Here is a 22511-nt window from a genome sequence, read left to right on the forward strand (position 1 = left end):
GCAGCTGGATGGTATAACTTCCCACAGGTGAAGAAAATGTACCCGGGGCGAACTGCTGGGCGAGAACCATCCAAATCTCATGAAAGACAGTCTCAAGTTATCTGTGAGTACTGTGACAGTTAGAAGATGCCTGTGTAATGCTAATCTCTTAGCAAGAAAATCCCCACCAAGTCCCAGTGTTAAAACAAAAGACGTACTGAAGCAGACACAATTTGCCAAAGAATACATCAACTGGCCTAAAGAGAAATGGAAAACATTTTGTGGACTGATGAAAGTAATATTGTTCTTTTTGGTCCAAGGGCTACAGATAGTTTGTCAGACGACCCCCAAATGCTACATTCAAGCCACAGTACACTATGAAGGTAGTGAAGCATGGTGGTGCAAGCATCATGATATGGGCATGTTTCTCTTACTATGGTGCCGGATCCATTTACCATACCAGCGATCATGGACCAGTTTGCATATATTAAAGTACTTTAAGGGGTCATGTTGCCTTACACTGAAGAGGATATGCCCTTGAAATGGGTGTTTCAACAAGACAACAACCATAAAAACACCAGTAAATGAGCAAACTCTTGATTCCACTCCAACAAAATTGAGGTTTTGGAGTTGCCAGCCCAATCCCCAGACCTTAATGTGGGGTGACATAAAAAATGCTGCTTATGAGGCAAAGTCAACAAATGCCAAAAATTGTGGCATGTTGTCCAACCATCCTGGGCTGGAATAACAGTTGACAAGTGCCACAAGTTGGTTTACTCTATAGAAAATTGATGTGAAGCAGTTCTGAAAAACTGTGGGTATACAACTAAATATTAAGCTAGTGATTCACAGGAATACTAAATATTAACCCCTTTCTTCCATTAGTCCCACTATCCAGTCGAGGTGACCTGGGACGGGATAGTACATCATAGGATATCGGCCGCTCTCACGGGGGGAGCGCGGCCGATCGCGGCCGAATGTCAGCTGATTATTACAGCTGACATCCAGCACTATGTGCCAGGAGCGGTCACGGTCGGCTCCCAGCACATTAACCCCAGGAACAATGCGATAAAAAATGATCACAGGGTTCAGGTGGCATAAGGAAGCATCGCGCAGGGAGGGGGCTCCCTGCGTGCTTCCCTGAGACCCTCGGAACAATGCAATGTGAACACGTTGTTCTGAGCATCTCCTTCGTCCTCCCCTCTGCAGGTCCTGGATCCAAGATGTCCGGGATCCTGTAGGGAGGTGGCTTGCAATGCTGGCAAGCCTGCAGCACTGCCTGTCAGATCGCTGATCTGACACAGTGCTGTGCAAAGAACTATACCATGATGTCCCACCCTGGGACAAAGTAAAAAAAAACCACTTGAACATGTGAAAAAACAAAAATAAATCCTAAATAACTAAAAAAATATATATTGTTCCAATAAATACATTTCTTTATGTAAATAAATAAAAAAATAATAAAAGTACACATATTTAGTATCGCCGCTTTCGTAATGACCCGACCTATAAAACTGTCCCGCTAGGTAACCCCTTCAGTGAACACCGTAAAAAAATTAAATAAAAAACTAGGCAAAAAACAATGCTTTATCATCATACCGCCAAACAAAAAGTGAAATAACACGCAATCAAAAAGACAGATATAAATAACCATGGTACCGCCGAAAAAGTCATCTTGTCCCACAAAAAACGAGCTGCCATACAGCGTCATCAACAAAAAATAAAAAAGTTATAGCCCTCAGAATAAAGCGATGCAAAAATAATTATTTTTTCTATAAAATAGTTTTTATTGTATAAAAGCGCCAAAACAAAAATGATATAAATGAGGTATCGCTGTAATCGTACTGACCCGAAGAATAAAACTGCTTTATTAATTTTACCAAACGCGGAATGGTATAAACGTTGTTCATTCTGCCTAACAAAAATCGGAATAAAAAGCGATCAAAAAATATCATGTGCCCGAAAATGGTACCAATAAAAACATCAACTCGTCCCTCAAAAAACAAGACCTCACATGACTCTGTGGACCAAAATATGGAAAAATTATAGCTCTCAGAATGTGGTAATGCAAAAAATACTTTATGCAATGAAAAGCGTCTTTTAGTGTGTGACAGCTGCCAAACATAAAAACCTGCTATAAATAGTAAATCAAACCCCCCTTTATCACCGCCTTAGTTAGGGAAAAATAATAAAATAAAAAAAAGTATTTATTTCCATTTTCCCATTAGGGTTAGGATTACGGTTGGGGCTAAAGGTAGGGTTAGGATTACGGTTGGGGCTAAAGGTAGGGTTAGGGTTGGTGCTAAAATTAGGGTTGGGGCTAAAGATAGGGTTGGGGCTAGAGTTGGGGTTATGGTTTGGATTACGTTTATGGTTGGGGGGGTGTCAGGGTTAGGTGTATGGTTAGGGTTGGGATTAGGGGTGTGTTGGGGTTGGGATTAGGGTTAGGAGTGTGGTTAGGGTTGGGATTACGGTTAGGGGTGTGTTGGGGTTAGGGGTGTGGTTAGGGTTGGGATTAGGGTTAGGGATGTGTTGGGGTTAGGGTTGGAGTTAGAATTGGGAGGTTTCCACTGTTTAGGCACACCAGGGGCTGTGCAAACGCAACATGACGTCCGATCTCAATTCCATCCAATTCTGCATTGCAAAAGTAAAAGTAAAACGGTGCTCCTTCCCTTCCGAGCTCTGCCATACGCCCAAACAGTGGTTTACCCCCACATATGGGGTATCAGCATACTCAGGACAAATTGGACAACAACTTTTGGGCACAAATTTCTCCTGGTACCCTTGGGAAAATATAAAACTGGGGGCTAAAAAATCATTTTTGTGAAAAAAAAAAGGATTTTTTATTTTCATGGCTCTGCATTATAAACTTTAGTGAAACACTTGGGGTTCAAAGCTCTCACAACACATCTAGATAAGTTCCTTGGGGGTCTAGTTTCCAATATGGGGTCACTTGTGGGGGGGTTTCTACTGTTTAGGTACATCAGGGGCTCTGCAAACGCAACTTGACACCCGCAGACTGTTCCATAAAAGTCTGCATTCCAAAACGCCAATTCTTCCCTTTCGAGCTCTGCCATACTCCCGATCAGTAGTTTTCTCCCACATATGGGGTATAAGCGTACTCAGGACAAATTGGACAACAACTTTTGGGGTCCAACTTCTCCTATTACCCTTGGGAAAATACAAAACTGGGGGCTAAAAAATAATTTTTGTGGGAAAAAAATGATTTTTTAATTTTCACGGCTCTATATTATAAACTTCTGTGAAGCACTTGGGGGTTCAAAGTGCTCACCACACATCTAGATAAGTTCCTTAGGGGGTCTACTTTCCAAAATGGGGTCTCTTTTGGGGGGTTTCCACTGTTTAGGCACATCAGGGGCTCTCCAAATAAGACATGGCGTCCTATCTCAATTCTAGCCAATTTTGCATTGAAAAGTCAAATGGCGCTCCATCCCTTCTGAGCTCTGCCATGTGCCCCATCAGTGGTTTACCCCCACATATGGGGTATCAGAATACTCAGGACAAATTGCACAACAACATTTGGAGTCCAATTTCTTCTGTTACCCTTGGGAAAATAAAAAATTGGGGGCAAAAAATAATTTTTTGTGAAAACAATAAGATTTTTTATTTTTACGACTCTACATTATAAACTTCTGTGAAGCACTTGGGGGTTCAAAGTGCTCACCACACATCTAGACACGTTCCTTATGTGGTCTACTTTCCAAAAATGGGTCTCGTTTGGGGGGTTTCCACTGTTTAAGGACACATCAGGGGCTCTCCAAATGAGACATGGCGTCCCATCTCAATTCCAGCCAATTTTGCATTGAAAAGTCAAATGGTGCTCCTTCCCTTCTGAGGCCTGCCATGCGCCCAAACAGTGGCTTACTCCCACATATGGAATATCGGCGTACTCAGGACAAATTGTACAACAACTTTTGGGGTCCAATTTCTCCTGTTACCCTTGGTAAAACAAAACAAATTGGATTTGAAGTAAATTTTTTGTGAAAAAAAGTTAAAAGTTCATTTTTTTTAAACATTCCAGAAATTCCTGTGTAACACCTTAAGAGTTAATAAACTTCTTGAATGTGGTTTTGAGCACCTTTAGGGGTGCAGTTTTTAGAATGGCGTAACACTTGGGTATTTTCTATCACATAGACCCCTCAAAGTGACTTCAAATGTGAAGTGGTCCCTAACAAAAATGGTGTTGTAAAAATGAGAAATTGCTCGTCAATTTGTAAAGGGAACCTGTCAACTGAATTTGGCGGGACAGGTTTGCGGTCATATGGGCGGGGTTTTCGGTTGTTTGATTCACCCTTTCCTTACCCGCTGGCTGCATGCTGGTCACAATATTTGATTGAAGTTCATGCTCTGTCCTCCGTTGTAGATGCCTGCGCAGTATGCTTTGCCCATCTGCGGGCAAAGCTGAAAAGCATTAGTGCGCATGCGCCGGCGCACTATGTCCCGGAAGTATTTTGCTGTGTTCCAGGACATAGTGCGCAGGCGCATGCGCACTAATGCTTTTCGGCTTTGCCCGCAGATGGGCAAAGCATACTGCGCGTGAGAAAGGCAAGATTGCCTTGCGCAGGCGTCTACTACGGAGGACAGAGCATGAACTTCAATCAAATATTGCGGCCAGCATGCAGCCAGCGGGTAAGGAAAGGGTGAATCAAACACCCGAAAACCCTGCCCATATGACCGCAAACCTGTCCCGCCAAATTCAGGTGACAGGTTCCCTTTAACTTTTATAACTCCCTAACAAAAAAATTTTGGTTCCAAAATTGTGCTGATGTAAAGTGGACATGTGGGAAATGTTACTTGTTCAGAATTCTTTGTGACATATCTCTGAGTTAAGGGCATTTACATTCAAAGTTGGAAAAATGCGAAATTTTCAAAATTTTTGCCAAATTTCCATTTTTTTTTACAAATAAATGCAGGTAATGTCAAGGAAATTTCACCACTACCATGAAGTACAATCTGTCACAAGAAAACAGTGTCGGAATCACCAGGATCCGTTGAAGCATTCCAGAATTATAACCTCATAAAGGGATAGTGGTCAGAATTGTAAAAATTGGCAAGGTCATTAACGTGCAAACCACCCTTGGGGGTTAAGCTAGTGATTCACAGGAATGCTAAATTGTCATAAAAATAGTACATTTTATGAGTTTGTAAAGACAAATGCATACACTGCTATTTTTTTTGAACAGCGGAATGTTAATTTTTTTTGTGATTTTTTTGTTAAGTAGTTAAAAATGATATACATTTCTCTTCATGTTTTGAATTATAAAACAGTGTGCAATGTTCCCAATGCTGGAAATAAAAACTAGTAAAACAGCAAAAAAGGAAAAATTCAAGAAAACACACCAAAAACAGGCAGAGATGCTTACCTGTCTAAATAGGCCTCAATACAAATGCACAAGCAGGGTGCAGCGGACCCAAACAATGGGTTCTGTACACTGTGGCCTCTGTTCACACAGGATGCATTTTAGCACTGGGCAGCCCGCCATAGGGCGTCATTAATAGGCTGGAGCCAGATGCTTTGCATTCCTTGTGTGAACACGCCACATACAGAGTATGTATCTTAGTGCATTGGTGTACCACACGGCCAATCCCTGATTGAAGGCTGGCTGTTTCATTAGGTATTGCACCTGTGCATTTGCTATTTTGTTTGGGTCCGCTGCACCCTGCTTGTGCATTTGTATTGAGGCCTATTTAGACAGGTAAGCATCTCTGCCTGTTTTTGGTGTGTTTTCTTGAATTTTTCCTTTTTTGGTGTTTTTCATGTTAGAGTAGGACTGGCAAAAAGTAAGGACCCTTGACGTGGGTTGCCAGCTTACATATTATGGCTAGAATATCAACCAATACCTTACATATATTTATATGTTTTGCACGTATATTTTTTTGCAGGGTGCAGCTGGGCCCAAATGGTTCTGTACACTGTGGCCTCTGTTCACACAGGATGCATTTTAGCACTGGACAGCCCGCCATAGGGCGTCATTAATAGGCTGGAGCCAGATGCTTGCATTCCTTGTGTGAACACACCACATACAGAGTATGTATCTCAGTGCATTGGTGTACCACACGGCCAATCCCTGATTGAAAGCTGGCTGTTTCATTAGGTATTGCACCTGTGCATTTGCTATTTTGTTTGGGTCCGCTGCACCCTGCTTGTGCATTTGTATTGAGGCCTATTTAGACAGGTGAGCATCTCTGCCTGTTTTTGGTGTGTTTTTTTTTTTTTAAATAAAAACTAGTATAAAGATTTTGAGATTAACTCATGTTTTTGAACACGCTGCTATTATTTTAAACACTATTGTATATAGTGTACTTACATGCATCTCAACCACTATTTTCTTCTCTTCAAAATCCATCTTAAATTTTAGATTTTACTCTGTCTCCTTTAGGCTCTGTAATCCATCACTAAAGCAGAGGTCCCCAACCTGTGGCTCGAGAGCCACATGTGGCTCAAGGGCCCATGATGTGTGGCTAGAGGCTGTCTACCAGCATGGTGCATTAGCACCAGGTTTAGCAAACAACTATGTATAGTAGGTCTCCAGATAGTGATTTTTGTGAGTAGCCCCTCATAGAAATGCAGAACGGAAAGGGGGTAAGGTAGGAACCCCTGGATCTTGGTATACTGACTCGATTTCAGTGGGCAAGCTTTGGCTGTCATTATACTTTAATGGGGACTCTGGGTGTCACTACTGTGATGGTGGCAAGAGCTGGATGTGGCTCGCGAGCCACACTCAGAGCGCAATGTGGCTCTCAATGTCAGAAAGGATAGAGACCCCTGCCCTAAAGCATTGTTCCTCAATCTTTCTTACCTCGAGTCACATTCAACTCCGAAAAGACCATTGCGAGTCCCATCTAAAGCCCCCCGAATAGTGACGTCCAGCTCTTTTCCACAGTACTGATATGCAGAGTCTCCATTACCAGTATAATGCCAGCCAAAGCTTTCCCACAGAAATCACAGTATGCTTCAAACTAAGGGTTCCCACCTTACCCTCTTTCGGTATTCTTCAACACAGCATCACCACAGCATCATATTACCATCTAGAATCAGTACCATTTCTGCCTGCTGGGGTAACAGTGTCATTACCCACTCTATATTTTCCTAAATAAGCTAATATATTATTTTTCCCTATGGAGACAATGTGTGGCACATCTCATTGGATTTCATCATACATACACTATTAATTGAGATGGTGACCCCCTAAAGAGAATGCAAAGCCATGTAATTCACACTGAGTAAAGTGGTCACATAACCTAATTTTGTACCATACATTTACAAATAGGAAAGAATAATTGCACAAGGTGATACTAGCTGAATTAAATACAGTGGGGGGGGGAATAGTGAAGAAAGCAACAAAGTACTATGTTAAATACAAATAAATAAATAAAATTAACATAAGTAAAAAGTTATATATTAGGTGAGCCCTTATGGGCCAAAGTAATATTAAAATGTGAATAAAAACACTAAAAGTTTAAAATGTACAATAAAACTGGCCATATTGGCCCAGGGTCAACACCAATTGGACAAACAATTGACCATTTTTCAATTCATGTAAATTAAATGTGTGTTCTTTCCTAAATATTAAAGGTTTCAGCTACATGCTGTTGTTAGACACTCAGCAAAAACGTCCACCCAACTGCAGTGGTCAAAAGCTCCATTATTCAGAAACAAAATTGGCTCACTGTGGGTGGGTGGAGCCACAGTGTGCGTTTGGTATTAATTTACACAACTTTTTTTTTTTAATACAACCACTTAAAAATAAAGAGGTTCATGTTTTCTATGGAATAAAATAGATTTCTCTGCAACTGAAATTTACATTTGCTTCCATCATACTGAGAACATGCCAAGCTTCAGAAAGATATTTATTGCAACATGATTTTCCATACAGTAAGTGCCTAATAGGTGAGGATCCAGTGAACTCCCTTCTCAGATTCATGGCCACCACACTCTTCATGGAGTTTAACATAGAGGTAGCCACAGTTGGTTCTTTCCTTTATTTCAATAGCTGTTAAAAAATGGATACCAAATCCCTCCCCTTATTGTGCACGCTCTTTTTCCTGTTCTCTAGTGAATTATGAACGAGTTGTTATCTACGTGGGTCCATTTCCATTTACTCACTGTACTGAATCTGTTGTAACAGATGTTTTCTAGGTATACCTACAGTACTAGTAAAAAAAAATTTGGACACCCTTGTACTTGCTATGATTTTCCTTGTTCTTAGTGGAATGTGTACATTATAGATTGAGCCTAAAGGCAGTAAAGTCACAAAAAACAAACCAGAGTGTGGGTAAAACTATAAAACCTTAGATTCTTTAAAACAGCCATCTTAAACTCACATAACAGCTTTACACCTGCTTGGCATTCTTTCAAACAGCTTTATCATGTATCCACCTAGCATGGTTTTTCAAAAGTCGTGTGTCATGTCGGACGCTGTTCAGACCAGGTCGTCCGACAGACAGCGGTAATTCCGCTTTTGACCACTATTTGCTCATTGGCGTCTGCTAGATTTTCTCTAGCTGTTCCGGGGTTAATTTACCTAATCCTCGGATTGGAAGCTGGGCCATTCCCATGGCCTTTAAATAGTTCTCCTGTTCATTGGGCGTCGCCGATTATAGCTTCTGTCTTGTGCATTGTTATCTTGGTCTGGAGTGGAGAGCTGGTTGTTGGAGATTCGTTGCTGGTGGTGTATTTTCCTCTGTCAGCTGTGCGTGGCTGTGGTGAGTGCGGGCGGCTGTGCGTGGCGGTGGTGAGTGCGGGCGGCTGTGCCTGGCGGTGGTGAGTGCGGGCGGCTGTGCCTGGCGGTGGTGAGTGCGGGCGGCTGTGCGTGGCGGCGGTGAGTGCGGGCGGCTGTGCTGAGTGCGGGCGGCTGTGCTGAGTGCGGGCGGCTGTGCTGAGTGCGGGCGGCTGTGCTGAGTGCGGGCGGCTGTGCGTGGGCGGCTGTGCGTGGCAGTGGTGAGCGCGGGCGGCTGTGCGTGGTGGTGGTGAGCGCGGGCGCCTGTGCGTGGCGGTGGTGAGCGCGGGCGGCTGTGCGTGGCGGTGGGGAGCGCGGGCGGCTGTGCATGGCGGTGGTGAGTGCAGGCGGCTGTGCTCAGTGCGGGCGGCTGTGCTCAGTGCGGGCGGCTGTGCTCAGTGCAGGCGGCTGTGCGTGGCTGTGGTGAGTGCAGGCGGCTGTGCGTGGCAGTGGTGAGTGCGGGCGGCAGTGCGTGGCTGTGGTGAGTGCGGGCGGCTGTGGTGAGTGCGGGCGGCTGTGCGTGGCGGTGGTGAGTGCGGGCGGCTGTGCCTGGCGGTGGTGAGTGCGGGCGGCTGTGCGTGGCGGTGGTGAGTGCGGGCGGCTGTGCGTGGCGGCGGTGAGTGCGGGCGGCTGTGCTGAGTGCGGGCGGCTGTGCTGAGTGCGGGCGGCTGTGCTGAGTGCGGGCGGCTGTGCTGAGTGCGGGCGGCTGTGCTGAGTGCGGGCGGCTGTGCGTGGGCGGCTGTGCGTGGCAGTGGTGAGCGCGGGCGGCTGTGCGTGGTGGTGGTGAGCGCGGGCGCCTGTGCGTGGCGGTGGTGAGCGCGGGCGGCTGTGCGTGGCGGTGGTGAGCGCGGGCGGCTGTGCTCAGTGCGGGCGGCTGTGCTCAGTGCGGGCGGCTGTGCTCAGTGCGGGCGGCTGTGCTCAGTGCGGGCGGCTGTGCGTGGCTGTGGTGAGTGCAGGCGGCTGTGCGTGGCAGTGGTGAGTGCGGGCGGCTGTGCGTGGCTGTGGTGAGTGCGGGCGGCTGTGCGTGGCTGTGGTGAGTGCGGGCGGCTGTGCTGAGTGCGGGCGGCTGTGCGTGGCTGTGGTGAGTGCGGGCGGCTGTGCGTGGTGGTGGTGAGTGCGGGCGGCTGTGCGTGGCTGTGGTGAGTGCGGGCGGCTGTGCGTGGCAGTAGTGAGTGCGGGCGGCTGTGCGTGGCGGTGGTGAGTGCGGGCGGCTGTGCGTGGCGGTGGTGAGTGCGGGCGGCTGTGCGTGGCGGTGGTGAGTGCGGGCGGCTGTGCGTGGCGGTGGTGAGTGCGGGCGGCTGTGCGTGGCGGTGGTGAGTGCGTGGCGGTGGTGAGTGCGGGCGGCTGTGCGTGGCTGTGGTGAGTGCGGGCGGCTGTGCGTGGCAGTAGTGAGTGCGGGCGGCTGTGCGTGGCAGTAGTGAGTGCGGGCGGCTGTGCGTGGCGGTGGTGAGTGCGGGCGGCTGTGCGTGGCGGTGGTGAGTGCGGGCGGCTGTGCGTGGCGGTGGTGAGTGCGGGCGGCTGTGCGTGGCGGTGGTGAGTGTGTTGTGAATTTGGATTCTGGGCTCCCCCGGTGGCCGCTTGTGGAATTGGACTTGTCATCCTCTTTCCTGTTTCACCTGGTTCCATCAGTAGTGGGTGTCGCTATTTAAGCTCATTTCTCTGGTGGTTTCTTGCCGGTCAACAATGTTATCTGATGCCTCTCAGTGCTTGTTCCTGCTTCTGACAACTACTAGATAAGTTGGACTTTTGTCCATGTTTCGTTTTGCCTATTTGTTCCAGTTCACAGCTGAAGTTTTGTTACTGTGTCTGGAAAGCTCTCGTTGATCAGGGATTGCTACTCTGGCGTTATGAGTTAATGCCAGAGTTTAAGGTAATCTCTGGATGGTGTTTTGTTAGTGTTTTTCTGCTGACCATGAAAGTATACTATCTGTCTTCTGCTATCTAGTAAGCGGACCTCAAATTTGCTATGACTATTTTCCTGCTGCGTTTGTTGTTTCATCTGAACTCACCGTCATTATATGTGGGGGGCTACTGTCTTCTTTGGAATATTTCTCTAGAGGTGAGCCAGGTCTTATATTTCCTTCTGCTAGCTATTTAGGTCTTAGGCCAGAGCTGGGCATCTAGCAATAAATAGGAAATGCTACCTGGCTATTTCTAGTTGCGCGGCAGGCTTAGTTCATGGTCAGTATAGTTCCATCTTCCGAGAGCTTGTCCCTCTATAGGCTTGCTATGATCTCTGCCTGCAGAGATCATGACAGTTTGACCGGCCATAAAGTGTTAAAGACCCAGGTTGAGAAAGGAGAGTTATAAGAAGTCTGCTGGAATTTTTTTTTTTTTTTTTTTTTTTTTTTTCCCTCCAGTTTGCCTTGCTGCAGTCTTTTTTCTCTCTCTCCTCCTAATCTCTGTATTGCTCTGTGTGCACCTGACAATAATGGATCTTCAGAGTGTAACTGCGGGTTTGAATAATCTCATCACGAAAGTACAAAATTTACAAGATTTTGTGGTACATGCTCCAGTATCTGAGCCGAGAATTCCTTTGCCGGAGTTCTTCACAGGGAATAGAGCTAGCTTCCAGAATTTCCGAAATAATTGTAAGCTTTATTTGTCCCTGAAGTCTCGTTCAGCTGGAGACCCTGCTCAGCAGGTTAGGATTGTGATTTCCTTGCTCAGGGGTGACCCTCAAGATTGGGCCTTCTCATTGCCAGCAGGGGATCCTGCGTTGCGCGATGTGGATGCGTTTTTTCTGGCCTTGGGCTTGCTTTATGAGGAACCTCATTTGGAACTTCAGGCAGAAAAAACTTTGATGGCACTGTCTCAGGGGCAAGACGAAGCTGAGGTTTACTGCCAAAAATTCCGTAAATGGTCTGTGCTTACTCAGTGGAATGAGTGCGCCTTGGCGGCAACTTTCAGAGAAGGTCTCTCTGATGCCGTTAAGGATGTTATGGTGGGGTTCCCTGTGCCTGCAGGTCTGAATGAGTCCATGACAATGGCTATTCAGATTGATAGGCGTCTGCGGGAGCGCAAACCGGTGCACCATCTGGCGGTGTCTATGGAAAAGACGCCAGAAAGTATGCAGTGTGATAGAATTCTGTCCAGGAGCGAGCGACAGAATTTTAGACGGAAGAATGGATTGTGCTTCTATTGTGGGGATTCTACTCATGTTATATCAGCATGCTCTAGGCGTACAAAGAAGCTTGATAAGTCTGTTTCCATTGGCACCATTCAGTCTAAGTTTATTTTGTCTGTAACCCTGATTTGCTCTTTGTCATCCATTGCCACGGACGCCTATGTTGACTCTGGCGCCGCTCTGAGTCTTATGGATTGGTCCTTTGCCAATCGTTGTGGTTTTGATTTAGAGCCTTTGGAGACTCTTATTCCTCTGAAGGGGATTGACTCCACCCCATTGGCTAATAATAAACCACAATACTGGACACAAGTAACCATGCGTATCAATCCGGATCACCAGGAGATTATTCGTTTCCTGGTGCTGTATAACTTACATGACGATTTGGTACTGGGATTGCCATGGTTGCAGTCTCACAATCCAGTCTTGGACTGGAGAGCAATGTCTGTGTTGAGCTGGGGATGTAAGGGTATTCATGGGGACTTACCTTTGGTTTCTATTTCGTCGTCCATTCCCTCTGAAGTCCCTGAGTTCCTCTCTGATTATCAAGACGTCTTTGACGAACCCAAGCTTGGGTCGTTACCTCCGCACCGTGAGTGCGATTGTGCCATAGATTTGATACCGGGTTGCAAATATCCAAAGGGTCGTTTGTTTAATCTGTCTGTGCCGGAACATGCTGCTATGCGGGAATATATAAAGGAGTCTTTGGAAAAGGGACATATTCGTCCATCTTCTTCTCCCTTGGGAGCTGGGTTTTTCTTTGTCTCAAAAAAGGACGGCTCTTTGAGACCATGTATTGATTATCGGCTTCTGAATAAGATCACTGTTAAGTACCAATACCCATTGCCATTGCTTACTGATTTGTTTGCTCGTATAGAGGGTGCTAAGTGGTTCTCTAAAATTGATCTTCGTGGGGCGTATAATTTGGTGCGGATCAGGCAGGGGGATGAGTGGAAGACCGCATTTAATACGCCCGAGGGCCACTTTGAGTATTTGGTCATGCCTTTTGGTCTTTCTAATGCCCCTTCAGTTTTCCAGTCTTTTATGCATGATATTTTCCGCGATTTTCTGGATAAGTTTATGATAATATATCTGGATGATATTCTGATTTTTTCTGATGACTGGGACTCTCATGTCCAGCAGGTCAGGAGAGTTTTTCAGGTTCTGCGGTCTAATTCTTTATGTGTGAAGGGGTCTAAGTGCGTTTTTGGGGTCCAGAAAATTTCCTTTTTGGGGTATATTTTTTCTCCCTCTTCCATTGAGATGGATCCCGTCAAGGTGCAAGCTATTTGTGACTGGACTCAGCCCTCCTCTCTTAAGGGTCTTCAGAGATTTTTGGGCTTTGCCAACTTTTACCGCCGATTTATTGCTGGTTTTTCGGATGTCGTTAAACCACTGACTGATTTGACCAGACATGGCGCTGATGTTGCTAATTGGTCCCCTCATGCTGTAGAGGCCTTTCAGGAGCTTAAGCACCGTTTTGCCTCTGCCCCTGTGTTACGTCAGCCTGATGTGGATCTGCCTTTTCAGGTTGAGGTTGACGCTTCGGAGATCGGAGCTGGGGCAGTGTTGTCGCAGAAAGGTTCCGACTGCTCCGTCATTAGGCCTTGTGCTTTCTTTTCTCGCAAATTTTCGCCCGCAGAGCGGAATTATGATGTTGGGAATAGGGAGCTTTTGGCCATGAAGTGGGCGTTTGAGGAGTGGCGCCATTGGCTAGAGGGGGCTAAGCATCAGGTGGTGGTATTGACTGACCACAAAAATTTGATTTATCTTGAGACTGCCAGGCGCCTGAATCCTAGACAGGCGCGCTGGTCTTTATTTTTTTCTCGCTTTGATTTTGTGGTGTCATACCTACCGGGTTCTAAGAATGTTAAGGCAGATGCCCTTTCTAGGAGTTTTGACCCGGACTCTCCTGGTAATGCTGAACCCACAGGTATCCTTAGGGAGGGAGTAATTTTGTCGGCCGTTTCTCCTGATCTGCGGCGGTCCTTGCAAGAGTTTCAGGCGGATAGACCGGATCGTTGTCCGCCTGATAGACTGTTTGTTCCGGATGATTGGACCAGTAGAGTCATCTCTGAGGTACATTCTTCTGCATTGGCAGGTCATCCCGGAATTTTTGGTACCAGGGATTTGGTGGCAAGATCCTTCTGGTGGCCTTCCCTGTCACGAGATGTGCGAGTCTTTGTGCAGTCGTGTGACATTTGTGCTCGGGCCAAGTCTTGTAGTTCTCGGGCTAGCGGACTGCTGTTGCCCTTGCCTGTTCCTAGGAGGCCTTGGACACACATCTCGATGGATTTTATTTCGGATCTGCCTGTTTCCCAGAAGATGTCTGTCATCTGGGTGGTCTGTGACCGTTTCTCTAAGATGGTCCATTTGGTTCCTCTGCCCAAGTTGCCTTCTTCTTCTGAGTTGGTTCATCTGTTTTTTCAGAATGTTGTCCGATTGCACGGTATTCCTGAGAATATTGTTTCTGACAGAGGTACCCAATTTGTGTCTAGATTTTGGCGGGCATTCTGTGCTAGGATGGGCATAGATTTGTCTTTTTCATCTGCTTTTCACCCTCAGACTAATGGCCAGACCGAGCGGACTAATCAGACCCTGGAGACATATCTGAGGTGTTTTGTCTCTGCTGACCAGGATGATTGGGTTGCTTTTTTGCCATTGGCAGAGTTCGCCCTCAATAATCGGGCCAGCTCTTCCACCTTGGTGTCCCCGTTTTTCTGTAATTCGGGGTTTCACCCTCGATTTTCCTCCGGTCAGGTGGAATCCTCGGATTGTCCTGGAGTGGATGCGGTGGTGGAGAGATTGCATCACATCTGGGGGCAGGTTATGGACAATTTGAAGTTGTCCCAGGAGAAGACTCAGCGTTTTGCCAACCGTCATCGTCGTGTTGGTTCTCGGCTTTGTGTTGGAGATTTGGTGTGGTTGTCTTCTCGTTTTGTCCCTATGAGGGTCTCCTCTCCTAAGTTTAAACCTCGGTTCATCGGCCCTTATAGAATATTGGAGATTCTTAATCCTGTTTCTTTCCGTTTGGACCTCCCTGCGTCCTTTTCCATTCATAACGTTTTTCATCGGTCGTTATTGCGCAGGTATGAGGTACCTGTTGTGCCTTCAGTTGGGCCTCCTGCTCCGGTGTTGGTTGAGGGTGAGTTGGAGTACGTTGTGGAGAAAATTTTGGACTCTCGTGTTTCCAGACGGAGACTCCAGTATCTGGTCAACTGGAAGGGTTACGGCCAGGAGGATAATTCTTGGGTCAATGCATCTGATGTTCATGCCTCTGATCTTGTTCGTGCCTTCCATAGGGCTCATCCTGGTCGCCCTGGTGGATCTGGTGAGGGTTCGGTGCCCCCTCCTTGAGGGGGGGGTACTGTTGTGAATTTGGATTCTGGGCTCCCCCGGTGGCCGCTTGTGGAATTGGACTTGTCATCCTCTTTCCTGTTTCACCTGGTTCCATCAGTAGTGGGTGTCGCTATTTAAGCTCATTTCTCTGGTGGTTTCTTGCCGGTCAACAATGTTATCTGATGCCTCTCAGTGCTTGTTCCTGCTTCTGACAACTACTAGATAAGTTGGACTTTTGTCCATGTTTCGTTTTGCCTATTTGTTCCAGTTCACAGCTGAAGTTTTGTTACTGTGTCTGGAAAGCTCTCGTTGATCAGGGATTGCTACTCTGGCGTTATGAGTTAATGCCAGAGTTTAAGGTAATCTCTGGATGGTGTTTTGTTAGTGTTTTTCTGCTGACCATGAAAGTATACTATCTGTCTTCTGCTATCTAGTAAGCGGACCTCAAATTTGCTATGACTATTTTCCTGCTGCGTTTGTTGTTTCATCTGAACTCACCGTCATTATATGTGGGGGGCTACTGTCTTCTTTGGAATATTTCTCTAGAGGTGAGCCAGGTCTTATATTTCCTTCTGCTAGCTATTTAGGTCTTAGGCCAGAGCTGGGCATCTAGCAATAAATAGGAAATGCTACCTGGCTATTTCTAGTTGCGCGGCAGGCTTAGTTCATGGTCAGTATAGTTCCATCTTCCGAGAGCTTGTCCCTCTATAGGCTTGCTATGATCTCTGCCTGCAGAGATCATGACATGAGTGCGGACGGCTGTGCTTGGCGGTAGTGAGTGCGGGCGGCTGTGCGTGGTGGTGCTGAGAGTGCGGGCGGCTGTGCTGGGGGCCTGAGCAGGCGGGGACACCGGCGCGCTGTGGGGGTCAGGTGCCAGAGTCGCCGCTAGCTCAGGCCCCCGGCACTTGCTATATTTACCTGTCCCCCGTTCCACCGCTCTGTCTTCCGGGTCCTCTGGCTGTGACTGTTCAGTCAGAGGGCGGCGCGCATTAAGAGCGTCATCGCGCCCTCTGAACTGAACGTCACAGGCGTCCGCGCTTTCCGGCGCCATTTTCTTGAAGACACGCAGTGTGTCTTCAAGAAAATGGCGCCGGAAAGCGCGGACTGCGCAGGCGCCGATTCCAGGAGCAGGGGGACATTCATGGCCCGGAATCGCGTCGGTGGAACGGGACAGGTAAGTATTGCATACTCACTCTCCTGGCTCGTCCCTGCTTCTCCGTTGGAGATCGCGGTGTGCGTTCAGCGCTTACGCATACCGCGATCTCCTGGGAACGTCACTCTGTGGGGTCCAGACTGCGCCGGCGCTTGCGCAGTCTATAAAGGCTTCGGACAGAGTGAGGCTCCCAGCGTTATATTATAGATTCCTGAGTGACTGCGGCGTGGTGTATATTTTCCTTTATCCTTGTCTGTGCTAACTGTGGGTATTGGAATATTACCTCTTCACTGGGTGGAGGGCGGTGGTATCAGCCTAGGGTTAAAACAGGAGTCAGGGTGAGGTTCGAGGCCTGGACATGCACACCATCAGTGTAAACTCCAGGTAGAGGGTCAGTCAGGATTTCCCTAGTCTGAGGGAAACTGCAGGGGCCCGGGTTATTAGCTCTCGCTCACCTAGTCTCCCCGTGACATCTTGCAGGAGATCCCAGAGGTACTCATCGCTTGTCTTCACTCTTTCGGTCCAATTCATCCAAACCATCACAATTCCACTGAGGTCGGTTATGTGTCCTCCACTGCACAGATGCGGTATGTTGCATGTTTCTGTATGATCAGACACAGCCATTACACAGTACATAGCCGGGGCACATTTATAAGATTATCTCAGCACAGGAACATTTTATTCAAACACATTGTTAGCACCATGCTCACCGGTCCCAGGGCTGTTGCTGCTGGCGCGGTGCTCGCTGATTCCTCTTCCTCCTTCGTTGCTCCCGTGCTGCTGCGGGCTTCTCTCAGGTCTGGCTCCCAGCGCGTGCCTGCTCGGGCATGTCGGCATGCTTCCTCCCTGCTGCCAACCCGCGTGCTCTGTCTCTTCCCATATGCATCTTAGGGATCGAGCACGTGCACATTCCTTCCCCTTATCCAACACTGTGACCTGACCCGGCAGTATTGCCGGGCCAATAGGGGGCTGGCATTAGGTATTTCAGGCTGCCCTTCCCTTGTGGAGGCGACTGATTGTTGAGTTTCTCTCCCATTACCAGGCCTGTCCCTCTGCTCCTTGTTTATATCCACACTGATACTGATCTCTGTGTCTTAACTCCTTGCCTCCCTGTTACCTTTTCAGTCTCCAGCTCTGCCCTGTGCCCTTCTGGAACCTGTTTCCATATTCTCCTCAGTCTCCTCATTAGTCTGTTGACCTTTTTATCTTAGGTCTCCCTTGCCTGTTTCCTCTTTTTGTGGTTACTTATCCTGCTCCTTACCCACGCGGCTCTATCTCTCTTCCCGCATCCCAGTCCCGTCTCTGTTCGCTATCCTCGAGCCGACCCTGGTCCTGGCATCCATGGTACTTGAGGCCTCTGAGTTTACTCCCAAACTATCCCTGTTTAGGGGTTGGTCCAATCTGGTGCGCTCGCTCGGGGGAGGTTCAGTATCACGGTCCAGTGGGTCCACTCTTGGTATCTGCAGCCTCCAGCATAACACACATCCATCTGTGTAAAATATTATTCTTCCAAGATCTATTGATTAAAATCTACTTTTCCTTGTGGGAAAACCCCTTTAATTACCCTGTTAGGGTTATGGCTTGTTCACTATCATGTTTGTCAAGGCCAGGTGATGCAAATTTCCCAGTTTTATTAAAACCCAGTCTCCTCTAATCTTGTGTCATGAAACAGCAGCCATGGGTTCTATCAGCAGCCCAGCACTCTGAAAATGAAAATGGTGGAGGCCCACAAAGCAGGAGAAGACTATAAAAAGATAGCAAAGTGTTTTCAAGTTTCCCTTTTGTCAGTTCCAAATGTAATTAAGAAATGGCAGTGGAAGTCAAGATATAGTTTTGAAGACTACAGAAAATTTCCGTGGGAGTTGCTCGTAGAATTTCTAGAGAGGAAAATCAGAATCTGTTCTTGACCTTCAGAAAGATTTAGCAGACTCCGGAGCTGTGGTACATTGTTCTACTGTTCAGAGACACCAGCACAAATATGGCCTTCATGGAAGATTCATCAGAAGAAACCCTCCATGCATCCTTACCATAAAATTCAGTGTCAAAAGTGTGCAAAAGAACATCTAAACAAGGCTGATGCATTTGGAAACAAGTCCTGTAGACAAATGACTTTAAAATAGAACTCTCTAGCCACAACGATCAAAGGCATGTGTGGAGAAAAAAATGAAGACAATTTCAGGAAAGTAACATCTTGTCAAACACAAAGCATGTGGGCAGATCAATCATGCTTTGGAGTTGTGTTGCAGCCAATGGCATAGGGAACATTTTATGAGCAGAGGGAAGAAGGGATTCAATGAGATTTCAACAAATTCTTGATGCAAACATAACCCAATGTATAAAAAAGCTGAAGTTGAAAATGTATAATGATCCTAAACACACCTCAAATCCCACAATAGTCTACCTCAAAGGGCACAAGCTGAAGGTTTTATAATGTTCCTCACAGTTCCGTGATCTGAACATCATTGAAAATCTGTGGCTAGACCTCAAAATAGCAGTGAATGAAAGATGACCCAGGAATGTCGCAGAACTTAAAGACTCTTGACTGGCTTCAAAAAGTAATCAATAAATATTTATAAGCTGTGATACTTGCAAAACAAGGTTCTACTACATTGGCCCTGCTTCCTTTGTAATTCTTAAAATGTAAATATATGATTATATATATGATTATATATATACATATATATATACATATATATATATATATATATATATATATATATATATATATATATATATACACACACACACACACAGACAGGGGGTACGGAAAGTATTCAGACCCCTTTAAATGTTTCACTCTCTTTCATTGCAGCCATTTGGTAAATTCAAAAAGTTCTTTTTTTTTTTAATTATTGTACATTCTGCACCCCATCTTGACTGAAAAAAAAAACAGAAAAGTAGAATTTTTTGAAAATTAAATAAAAAAGAAAAACTGAAATATCACATGGTCATAAGTATTCAGACCCTTTGCTCAGGTCAAAGGAACTGGCCAAGGAGTTCAGAGACAGAATTGTGGCAAGGTACAGATCTGGCCACGGTTACAACAGAATTTCTGCAGTACTCAAGGTTGCTAAGAGCACAGTGGCCTCCATGACCCTTAAATGGAAGTAGTTTGGGACCACCAGAATTCTTCCTAGAACTGACCATCCAGCCAAACTGAGCAATCGTGGGAGAAGAGCCTTGGTGAGAGAGGTAAAGAACCACCCCAAGATCACTGTGGCTGAGCTCCAGAGATGCAGTAGGGAGATGGGAGAAAGTTCCACAAAGTCAACTTTCACTGCAGCCCTCCACCAGTTGGGCATTTCTGGCAGAGTGGCCAGAGGGAAGCCTCTCCTCATTGCAAGACATATGAAAACCCGCATAGAGTTTGCAAAAAAAAAACACATGAAGGACTCCCAGACTATGAGAAATAAGATTCTCTGGTCTGATGAGACGAAGATAGACCTTTTTGGTGATAATTCCAAGCGGTAAATCTGGAGAAAACCAGGCACTGCTCACCACCGGCCCAATACAATCCCAACAGTGAAACATTGTGGTGGCAGCATCATGCTATGGGTGTGTTTCAGCTGCAGGGACATGATGATTGGTTGTCATTGAAGAACACATGAATGTACAGAGATATCCTGGATGTAAACCTCTTCCAGAGTGCTCTGGACCTCAGACGAAGGTTTACTTTCCAACAAAATAATGACCCTAAGCACACAGCTAAAATAACAAAAGAGTGGCTTCAGAACAACTCTGTGACCATTCTTGACTGGCTCACCCACAGCCCTGACCTAAACCCAATTGAGCAAATCTGGAGAGACCTGAAAATATCTGTCCACCAACGTTCACCATGCAACCTGACGGAACTAGAGAGGATCTGCAAGGAAGAATGGAAGAATTACAGATGTGAAAAAACTTGCTGCATCATTCCCAAGAAGACTCATGGCTGTATTAGCTCAAAAGGGTGTTTCTACTCAATACTGAGCAAAGGGTCTGAATACTTATGACCATGTTATAGTTCAGTTTTTCTTATTTAATAAATTTGCAAAAATTACTACATTTCAGTCAAAAGTTTTTTCAGTCAAAAGTCAATGAGAAAAAAATGAACTTTTTTGAATTTACCAAATGGCTGCAATGAAACAGAGTGAAAAATGTAAAGGGTTGTGAAAACTTTCCGTACCCACTGTATATATGTACATATTCACATATTTTGCCTGAAATACAAAGGAAATGTGTCATCTGTAACTTTAGCCCTTTCAGAGATCATTTCATCTTCAACTTGCTTAACTGTTCACAATAACCGTAATTTTGACCAGGGGTGCCCAAACTTTTACATGCAGCTATATACCCCAGAGGCATCAGACTTTTTGATATATGTCATGTCATTCATATTTTAGTTTTACAAAATAAAGGATTTTTTTATATTTCCTGATGCTGGCAGTGGTGTGATCATGGGCTTCACTGGTTCGATTTCCTGAGCTGGTTAAACTTTGTTTTTTTTTCATCTTTTATGAGAACTGTTATCTGAGGTGCTGTCAATGAGAGTTTGAGCCTGATGGACTTATCCTCTGCAGCAGAGGTAATTCTAGGTTATCAAAGCAATTGTTGATTTTCATCACTGCACTTGAGGATACCTAAATGATTCCAGCAATTTTCCTTGGCTAGCCTTCTTATCTTAAAGTACTGTTGGACTGTAGCTTCTCTTTACTTAGTTGAGTGCTTCCTGCCATATTGTGACTAAGAACAGTTGTGAAATAGTGATCAGTACTGTATGGAACTATGAATAAACATTGCCTCAGCAAAACACATATGATGGTCACAAACACTTTCTGAAGGCCAGTGATTCCATACCACTTGATGAAGCAGACCTGTTAATTGGAAATAGACTTACAGAAGTATCAGGTCAACATATAGTGGCTTACCAGAAGAAATACCCATTAAAATTTTACTTTTAATATATTATTTAAAAAAATACCAACAAAAGAAATTGGAAAAAGACACCCAATCTAAAATGGAATATACAGATAATGTAACTAGTGATGGATAATGTACACAGAGAAATCACCCCCTATTGGAGGTACCATTGATCCTCTATGATAAATTATGTACAGATACTACAACAACAGATAGTTTGATGCCTAAAGAAATGGTGATAAATATACCTGTTTGTTCTCTCACCCTGATGTATCCCTAAAGCATGTCCCTATGTTGGCATGAAAGTTGACACCCTAATTTGAACGCAAAATGGTGTCCCGCGCTCACCGACGGCTGACTGATAGATCCTGTTAATTGCTATCCTCATATAATAAAAATATAAAAAAGGAAGCTGAGGGTTTTGCAGACCAATCAATATATGCTCTACTTTAAACTATTAAGACAAGCAACATTAGATACTCAAGCCACACTGGGTGTAAAACCTCACAGAGCAGGGTAACAATTAAATCAAGTGGGACATGGGGGGGGGCATAAACTTAAAAAAACAAATGACAGGGCGTAAAATGTCACTTACCTGCAGCCTTTGTCATGTAAACAGGCTCAGCGCGTTTCCCCTCCATCATGCAGTTCATCGGGAGGCTCATGGAAAAAGTGGTGCCAGAATATTGACATCCATGATGTGCTTTAGCCTAGTTGCATGTCTTTAGGGATACATCAGGGTGAGAGAGGAAAGCGATATAATTCTCACCATTTCTTTGGGCATTAAATTATTTGTTTGTTGTTGTGGTATTTGTACATTTATTATAGAGGATCAATGGTACTTCCAATAAGGGGTGTTTTCTCTAATGTGTACAACATCCATTACTAGTTACATTATCTGTTTCTTCTCTTTTAGAATAGGTGTAGTTTTCAAATTTCTATCTTTTGTTGGGATTTTTTTGAAAAGTTATATATTAAAAAGTTAAATTTTAACAGTTATTTCTTCTGGTAAGCCACTGTTCATTCGAAGCTGCTGGAGAGAATGCATAGCGTGTGTACAGCATTCATCAGAATAAAATGTGAGGAAGGTTTAACTCATTTTGTTTTGTTTCAGGTTCCTTTACTGCTTATTTCCATGTGTGTTCCTTCATTATTTTGCGGTCTTCAGTTTGAATCTACAGTATAATTACATTGCAATTAAAACAAGAAAAAACAATGCATGCACAAGTGTATCCAAATTCTTAACTGTACATGTAGAAATAAAAACTATTTTAAT

This window comes from Ranitomeya variabilis, chromosome 1 (assembly GCF_051348905.1).
Source record: "Ranitomeya variabilis isolate aRanVar5 chromosome 1, aRanVar5.hap1, whole genome shotgun sequence".
NCBI classification, from domain to species: Eukaryota; Metazoa; Chordata; class Amphibia; order Anura; family Dendrobatidae; genus Ranitomeya; species Ranitomeya variabilis.